This window comes from Ovis canadensis, chromosome 13 (assembly GCF_042477335.2).
Source record: "Ovis canadensis isolate MfBH-ARS-UI-01 breed Bighorn chromosome 13, ARS-UI_OviCan_v2, whole genome shotgun sequence".
In the NCBI taxonomy this organism is placed as follows: domain Eukaryota; kingdom Metazoa; phylum Chordata; class Mammalia; order Artiodactyla; family Bovidae; genus Ovis; species Ovis canadensis.
The window spans coordinates 76,000,181-76,007,141 of NC_091257.1; the positions used below are offsets into that span (position 1 = coordinate 76,000,181).

Consider the following 6,961-nt stretch of genomic DNA (forward strand, 5'->3'; position numbering starts at 1 on the left):
CACTTTCCCTTTTTACTTTCATGCATTGGAGAAGGCAATGGCAACCCACTCCAGTGTCCTTGCCTGGAGAACCCCAGGGACGGGAGAGCCTGGTGGGCTGCCATCTCTGGGGTCGCACAGAGTCGGACCCGACTGAAGTGACTTATCAGGTCAACATGCAGAGATGTCCAGAAAGATATCAAAGCATACATCTCTTGGTGTATACTCTGTTGCACCATCTAGAATCCCCATCAAGACTGAAGCCATAATTCCCCTAGCTTCCAAGAATGTTGGCTGCCAACAGCTGAGTCTCTCTCTGGCCTTCTCCTCTATGGAAAGAAGCTGCCAAACCCAAGGTAAGGTTATATGTCAATTATATCTCAATAAAATTGATTGATTGATTGATTAAAGGGAAAATGGAAAGCTATTCTAATAAAGAGACTTTTGTACACTAAAAAAATGTTCATCTGGGCCACACTTCATGTATATATTTTTAAAAATCTGTCTAAATATTAACAATAAGCCTTCAAATGTAGGGGCTCCCCTGGTGCCTCAGACGGTAAAGAATCCACCTGCAATGCAGGAGACATAGGTTTGATCCCTGGGTTCAGAAGATCCCCTGGAGAAGTGAATGGCTACCCACTCCAGTATTGTGGCCTGGAGAATTCCATGGACAGAGGAGCCTGGTAGGCTATAGCCCATGGGGTCACTAAGAGTCAGACATGACTGAGAGACTTTCACTTCAAATGTAGGTATGAACTGCTGTCTTTACCTGAACACTATAAAAATAACCACATTTTAAATAAATTAAATATACAATACGGTTGAGCAATTCTGAAAGAAATCTGAAACATACTAATCAAGACTAAGTGCTAAGATATTCTTTCTCTATGTGTATCATGTTATAGATTACATAAGCAAAGTGAGAGAGTAAATCTTTGGTGCAAACAAGCAGTTAGTTACTTATGAACACCAAAGCTGATGCGCATACAAAAGATGCCTGTCAGTCTCTGAAGGTCTGAATTGAGCCCTGATTTGGGCAAGGGTAATATCTGTGAGCACTGTCACAGGAGGTTTGTTAGTTGAACGTGAAAGCATAGGTTCTTAAGGGAAGGATCTTTGGAAATTTCAGCTTCACCAGAAGTGAGGGACTCTTTATTATTTTTACAATTGTCTAAGTCATAAAATGCTCTGAATCATAATGAGTCATTGCTCTTTTGAAATCAGAGAAAACACATTTGGTGAAGGGAGAAAGGCTGTCACCTATGCAAAACACCCAGATAGCAAAATTTGCTAACTCATATTGAGAATAGACTATGGATGTGGAGTTCAACTTTCTCTTCTCAAGTCTACCAGTCTTCCTCCTTTATTGAATTCAAATGTTTTTTTTTTTCATTAGTTTTAATATACCTTAATATATACTTATGTGTAGATATACAGTATATACCTAACCAAACAATGCATTACATGACAATGTGTACTCTAATGTTAAAACAAACTATCTTATCAAGTATATTTTACAACAATGTATGCTGCTAAGTCACTTCAGTCGTGTCCGACTCTGTGTGACCCCATGGACTGCAGCCATCCAGGTTCCTCCGTCCATGGGATTTTCCAGGCAAGAGTACTGGAGTGGGTTGCCATTGCCTTCTCCATATAATACTTTGATTATGACATCCACCCCAACTTGAATGGTTTGAAGAACAAATTTATTTATATCAGTAAAAATACATAAATTTTAAAAGATTAGAATTGTGTGGTAACTATAGACTCTATTTCCTCTCTCTCCAAATGTTAATTTTCTTTAAAGTATCAAGATAAACAAGGGTATCTACCCAATTGCCATAATACTGAACTGTTCTAAAGATCCTAATTCAATAACAGATTTCAGGAAACATATTTAAGTTAACTTTAAATCATAGTTCATAATTTGACAGAGGAATAAGGACATCATAAACTATACCCAGATGCTGTAAGTGGTGAAACTATCAACATAAATGGAATGTTATCTGAGGTTTGCAAAAGACAAATTTATAAACACTATATGCTTAAATGAGTAAGTAAGTGTTAGCCACTCAGTCATGTCTGACTCTTTGCGATCCCATGGACTGTAGCCCACCAGGTTCCTCTGCCCAGGGACTTCTCAAGGCGAGAATACTGGAGTGGGTAGCCATTTCCTTCTCCAGAGGATCTTCTTCATTCAGGGATCAAAGCCAGGTCTCCCACATTTTGGGCAGATTCTTTACTGTCTATGACTTATTTAATTGAAGACCTAGGTTTACATTTCATATCTTTAAGTGTTATTATGATTAATAAAAACTGATCTACAAAGTATAAGGAATTTAGGCATTTAGTAAAATAATAAAAAGTCTTAGATAAAGTAAAAATTTCATGTTTGTATTTTCATTTTCCACTGAGACAATTCAGAGAGAATAAGTATTGAGTTCTTTTAAACCAAAACATCAAAAAATAAAAATATTTTCCTGGCTTGGGAGTATTGATGGGAATTGGATGTAGCTATAAAAATCTCTCTCTTAACTAAGCAGTGTTAAAAACTTTACAGATGGATGAATCTTGTAATGCTGAGGGAAGAGGGAAGCAAATTGTTTATGATTTCTTTATACAAATACAATAGATATTTTTCTCACAGCATAGTTCCTAAACATAGGCAAGCCACTTCAACTGATTTCAGATGAAAACAGCAAACTCTTCCACATTACAAAATATCCTTGGCTGTGTTGGATTTATTGCAAGATAGTATACTACTTGGAGAAGGCAATGGCACCCCACTCCAGTACTCTTGCCTGAAATTCCATGGACGGAGGAGCCTGGTAGGCTGCAGTCCATGGGGTCGCTGAGGGTCGGACATGACTGAGCAACTTCATTTTCACTTTTCACTTTCATGCATTGGAGAAGGAAATGGCAACCCACTCCAGTGTTCTTGCCTGGAGAATCCCAGGGACGGGGGAGCCTGGTGAGCTACCGTCAATGGGGTCACACAGAGTCGGACATGGCTGAAGTGACTTAGCAGCAGCAGCAGCAGTATACTAATGTCCTTTGTGGATGATTCAAAGTACTCCCAATGTTATTTTGAATTGATGTGATTTTTCGCTTTTAATGAGATTAGACTCTCTTGAAAAAAAGACTCTTTAGCTAAACTAAAAAAAAAAAAAAACTTTACAAAAGGTTTCATAATGTCTTTTTATGGTTACTCATTATTAGGCTAAAGTCAATTTGCATATCTTTTGTTCCTAATATTGTACTCAGCAGGAACACTTAGATCATTTAACTAAAATTAGATTTCTCCTTTTCTCATCCAAAAACATAGTTAAGTGAAAGTATTTATATTAGAACACAAGAAAACCACTTAAATCATTTTTAAGAACTTTGTGATTTTGCTTATTTCTTTATACATTTTTATTTGTTTTTTTTGAATATTTATGCAATTGTTTTTATTTATTCAACTCTAAACATTGACTGCAGCAATTTTTGGATGGTTGACACCTTAGATTAACACTAATTATATTGCTATAAATTTGGTTCAGGGTCAGAATGGGAATCAGGAAAGAGGGAGAACAAGAGCAACAAAAATCTTCAAACACTGAAATGAAGAAATACTTTTTTCCCTTGAATTAATGCCACTTTCCCATAGACTTCCCTAGACTGGTTTGCAGCCTAAGGTAATAGAAAACAAGGCTTGGGCATATGGAAGAAACCGCAGGTTAAGCCATGGTGCCAAGCGAGACTAAAACTGCTCTCTGAGTGTCAGGCTCAGGCACAGTTTAGGAGCACAGGCAGAGTCTCAAACGTGTCCCAGGGTCCTTCCATTTTCACCTATTCAATTCCCCCTTTCCTGGCCAATTCAGAGCTGTACACAACCCCCTCGCTGCCTCTCCTGCTCACGCTGTTGTTTACAGGGAACCCGACAGGCAGGTGCGGCTCCTGCTGCGACAGAAAGGCAGCAAGACCAGCCGTGATCCATCTCCTCCTGAACGCCTGGACAGTCGGGCTGGTTGAGGAAGGCTTCTTCAGGCCTCCAGAAGGCCTGGAGCCCCGAGAAGAACACTGCTTACCCTTGGGAAACCTGGCAACAGTTGCCTGTGATTTCTGGTGGAAATGACCAATCAGAATCAACCCATCTCACTGGAAAAGTTCAAGGGGAAAAAAAAAAAAAAAAACAGCTTCCCTTCCAAAAATGGTAAAGAGGAAACAAGGAGAGAAGAAACCAAAATATTTAGAATGGCATAAAAAGTGATGCCATTTTGTGATTCTTTTTGTTATTAAATCTAACTATAAGTTTCCTAAAGTCCAATTACCAAGTTGAATTGTGTGGGGAAGAAGAGAGAGACCGGCTGGAATTTTCCTCAGGAGTTCACAACTTCAGGCTGAGAGGTCCTAGGTTTGCGCTGGGGGAGCCCCTTCCTGAACGAGGGCTTGGGTGGGCCCGGCTGCATGCTGGCTCCAGTCCCGTTCTTCCCTGCAGAGTGAGTCTGGCCCCATTCACTAGTGTCTCCCGGTGCCTGGGATGGAGAACTCTGGTACCTGGAACCAGATGAATACCATGAGCTATTTCTGTAACTACCCACGCTGTCGTGTCGCCCTTGGTTAGTGAGGTCACTGGACTTTGGGCCTTGTGGCCTGTAGCCTTGTCCTCCTCGTCTGTTTCCTGGCAATACCTCTTGGTGAGGTTGGTAGGATCGGCCACCGGAGTTTGCTACAGTTGCAGGCGTCTCCCCCAGTGCCAAGTTCTTCTTGTTAGTGCTTGTAAGGCTGGCAGCAGAGGTGCAGGTGGAAACAGCAGCAGCAGAGGCGTCACACGGGCTACCCAAAGACACAGATACAACCAAGCTACATTGAGCCCGGGTCGAATAGCTGTTCTTTGGATGGGACACTTGTCCAAACGAATCAATGTTCTTCTTCAGGGTCTCTACATCACAGGTGAATTGGGCCACTCGTCCCAGATCCTCATCATATTTACGTTCACTAACAAAGTGCTTGATATCAGCTCTGAGCTCGACCAACTGCTCTTCTGACACCCGAACAGCCACATCAGTCATTTTCTTTAGAAGTTCGGCTTTCTTTTGACGGCTAAGCAAAATTTCCATTGCTTCAGCTTTCACTTTGTCCATTTCAGCAAGCAACGCCACTTCCCGATCCGTTAAACAGCTCTGCAATTCGGCAAAAGCTTGTTTCATTTTCTTAATAGAAGCATCCATCTCTTCTTTAACTACAACTTGGTATCATGCAAGAGACACTGTGCAGCACTGGAGGTCTTTCACAGATTTTTCAATATTAGAACCAAGCTTTTTGTTGGTGGAAGAGAGGGGAACATCTTCCATGCCTAGATTTGAAAGCTGAGGTCCTACAGTAGTTCTTGAGAGAGACTTGGCAGCATTCTTGTTTTGTTGAGAATTCTGAGTAGAATGCATAGTCAAAGATCTGGACTCGAAATCAGAGACACCATTCTCCAGCATGGATCCTGTTCTATCCAGCATTTCTGATGTGGCAGACTCAGGATCCTTCAGTTCTCTGGCTTCTATTGAAAGCGTCTCCATACCTTCACTGAGTGAGTCCACAGACTCAGTATCATTGATGGCACCGTTGACATGATAACCATTAATACCACCTTTCTCTGAGGAGGGCGCAGATTGTTCCTCTTGAATAGAAACTGATTTATTGGAATCTGGGATACTGTTACTTCGTTCTGCTGCAGGTTTTGGCTTGCTTTTCTTCTTTTTGTTCGTTTTCTTGCCTGTCACTGTCCATTCTTTGAGTACTTCACTGGCACTACCTTCCATGAATGCTTGTACTGTTTTGTCCACATAATTATCAAAGCGTTGCAAAACCAGGATAATTTCATTGTTACTCTTATTGGGAACTATTGCACGCACTGCATTTATCTTTTCTTTCATGTTTTCAAAAGCTCCTCCTTGGGCCAGTACAGTATTGGACTGCAAATCAAAAATGAATCCTGATGAATCCTTCTAGTTTTGTTTCCTAGACATTGCAGGTTTCTTTAATCTCAAAAAAATGCAGAAGAAAAGTATTATTTTGCCTTGTCTTGGTTCTGACTGTAGTTATCTTTGATTTAAAAGGAGGCAACCGAAGGCTGTAGTTGGAGGTGATAAATATAAAATCCTGGTTATTTGAAATCCTGTTCACTAGCTGTCAATCTCTTTTTCTTCTCTCATATCAAATTCATGTCAAGAAATATTGCAGACATTTATGTCTCTTTTTCCAGGGAGATTCGCATCATCGTAACATCATGGGCTGGCAGACAAATGGCAAATGTCAAATAACTTTTAAAAGATCTTCAAGGAATTCCTTGGCAGTTCAGTAGACAGGACTCAGCGCTTTCACTGCTGGGGCTGGAGTTTGAGCCCTGGTCAGGGAACTATGATCCTATCCGGGACCCCCGCAGTCGCCGCATTCCCCAGTTCCGGCTCTGCGTCCCGGACACTCTGGAATCTGAGAAGAGGAAAAGCTATTTGTTTTTTAAAATTTATTCCCGAAACAGTATATTATCCTTCTTGGCCAAAATATTTTAAACAACTCAGTGCTTTAATTTCTTCACTTGCAAAGAACATTTTCAAGAAGAAATCCATTATGAGATTCAGTCCTCAAAGATAGATTTCTTAATTATTTAATGTACTTAACGTACACCCACACGTTACAGGTTTAACTGATGTCTCAGTTCCTCAAGCACTTGCCACTTTCTCCTAAGCTGGAGAGCTTTATCTTGAAGTGCTAGCAGATTTAACACATTAGAAATTTGGGGTTGATTTTTCCTCCCCAGTGTTAACAAAAACCTTTATACCCTTTCCAATAACTTCCTTGGGCAACCTCACCTGTCTAATGTCTAACATTTTAAAGGAAACTTCCTTCTTTTCTCAGTCATATCATATCTACATCAACATTCAAATATATGTGGCTTCTACAACTGTGCATACTGAGGTAGCATCAGAAAGTATCAGAAAGACTC

At 40.5% G+C, this 6,961-nt stretch overlaps 1 pseudogene; it reads right to left on the reverse strand.

Annotated features, from left to right (window-relative positions):
• Positions 1-4,284: 4,284 nt before the first annotated feature.
• LOC138417901 (spermatogenesis-associated serine-rich protein 2 pseudogene) lies at positions 4,285-6,136 on the reverse strand (annotated as a pseudogene).
• Between the last annotated feature and the right edge of the window lie 825 nt (positions 6,137-6,961).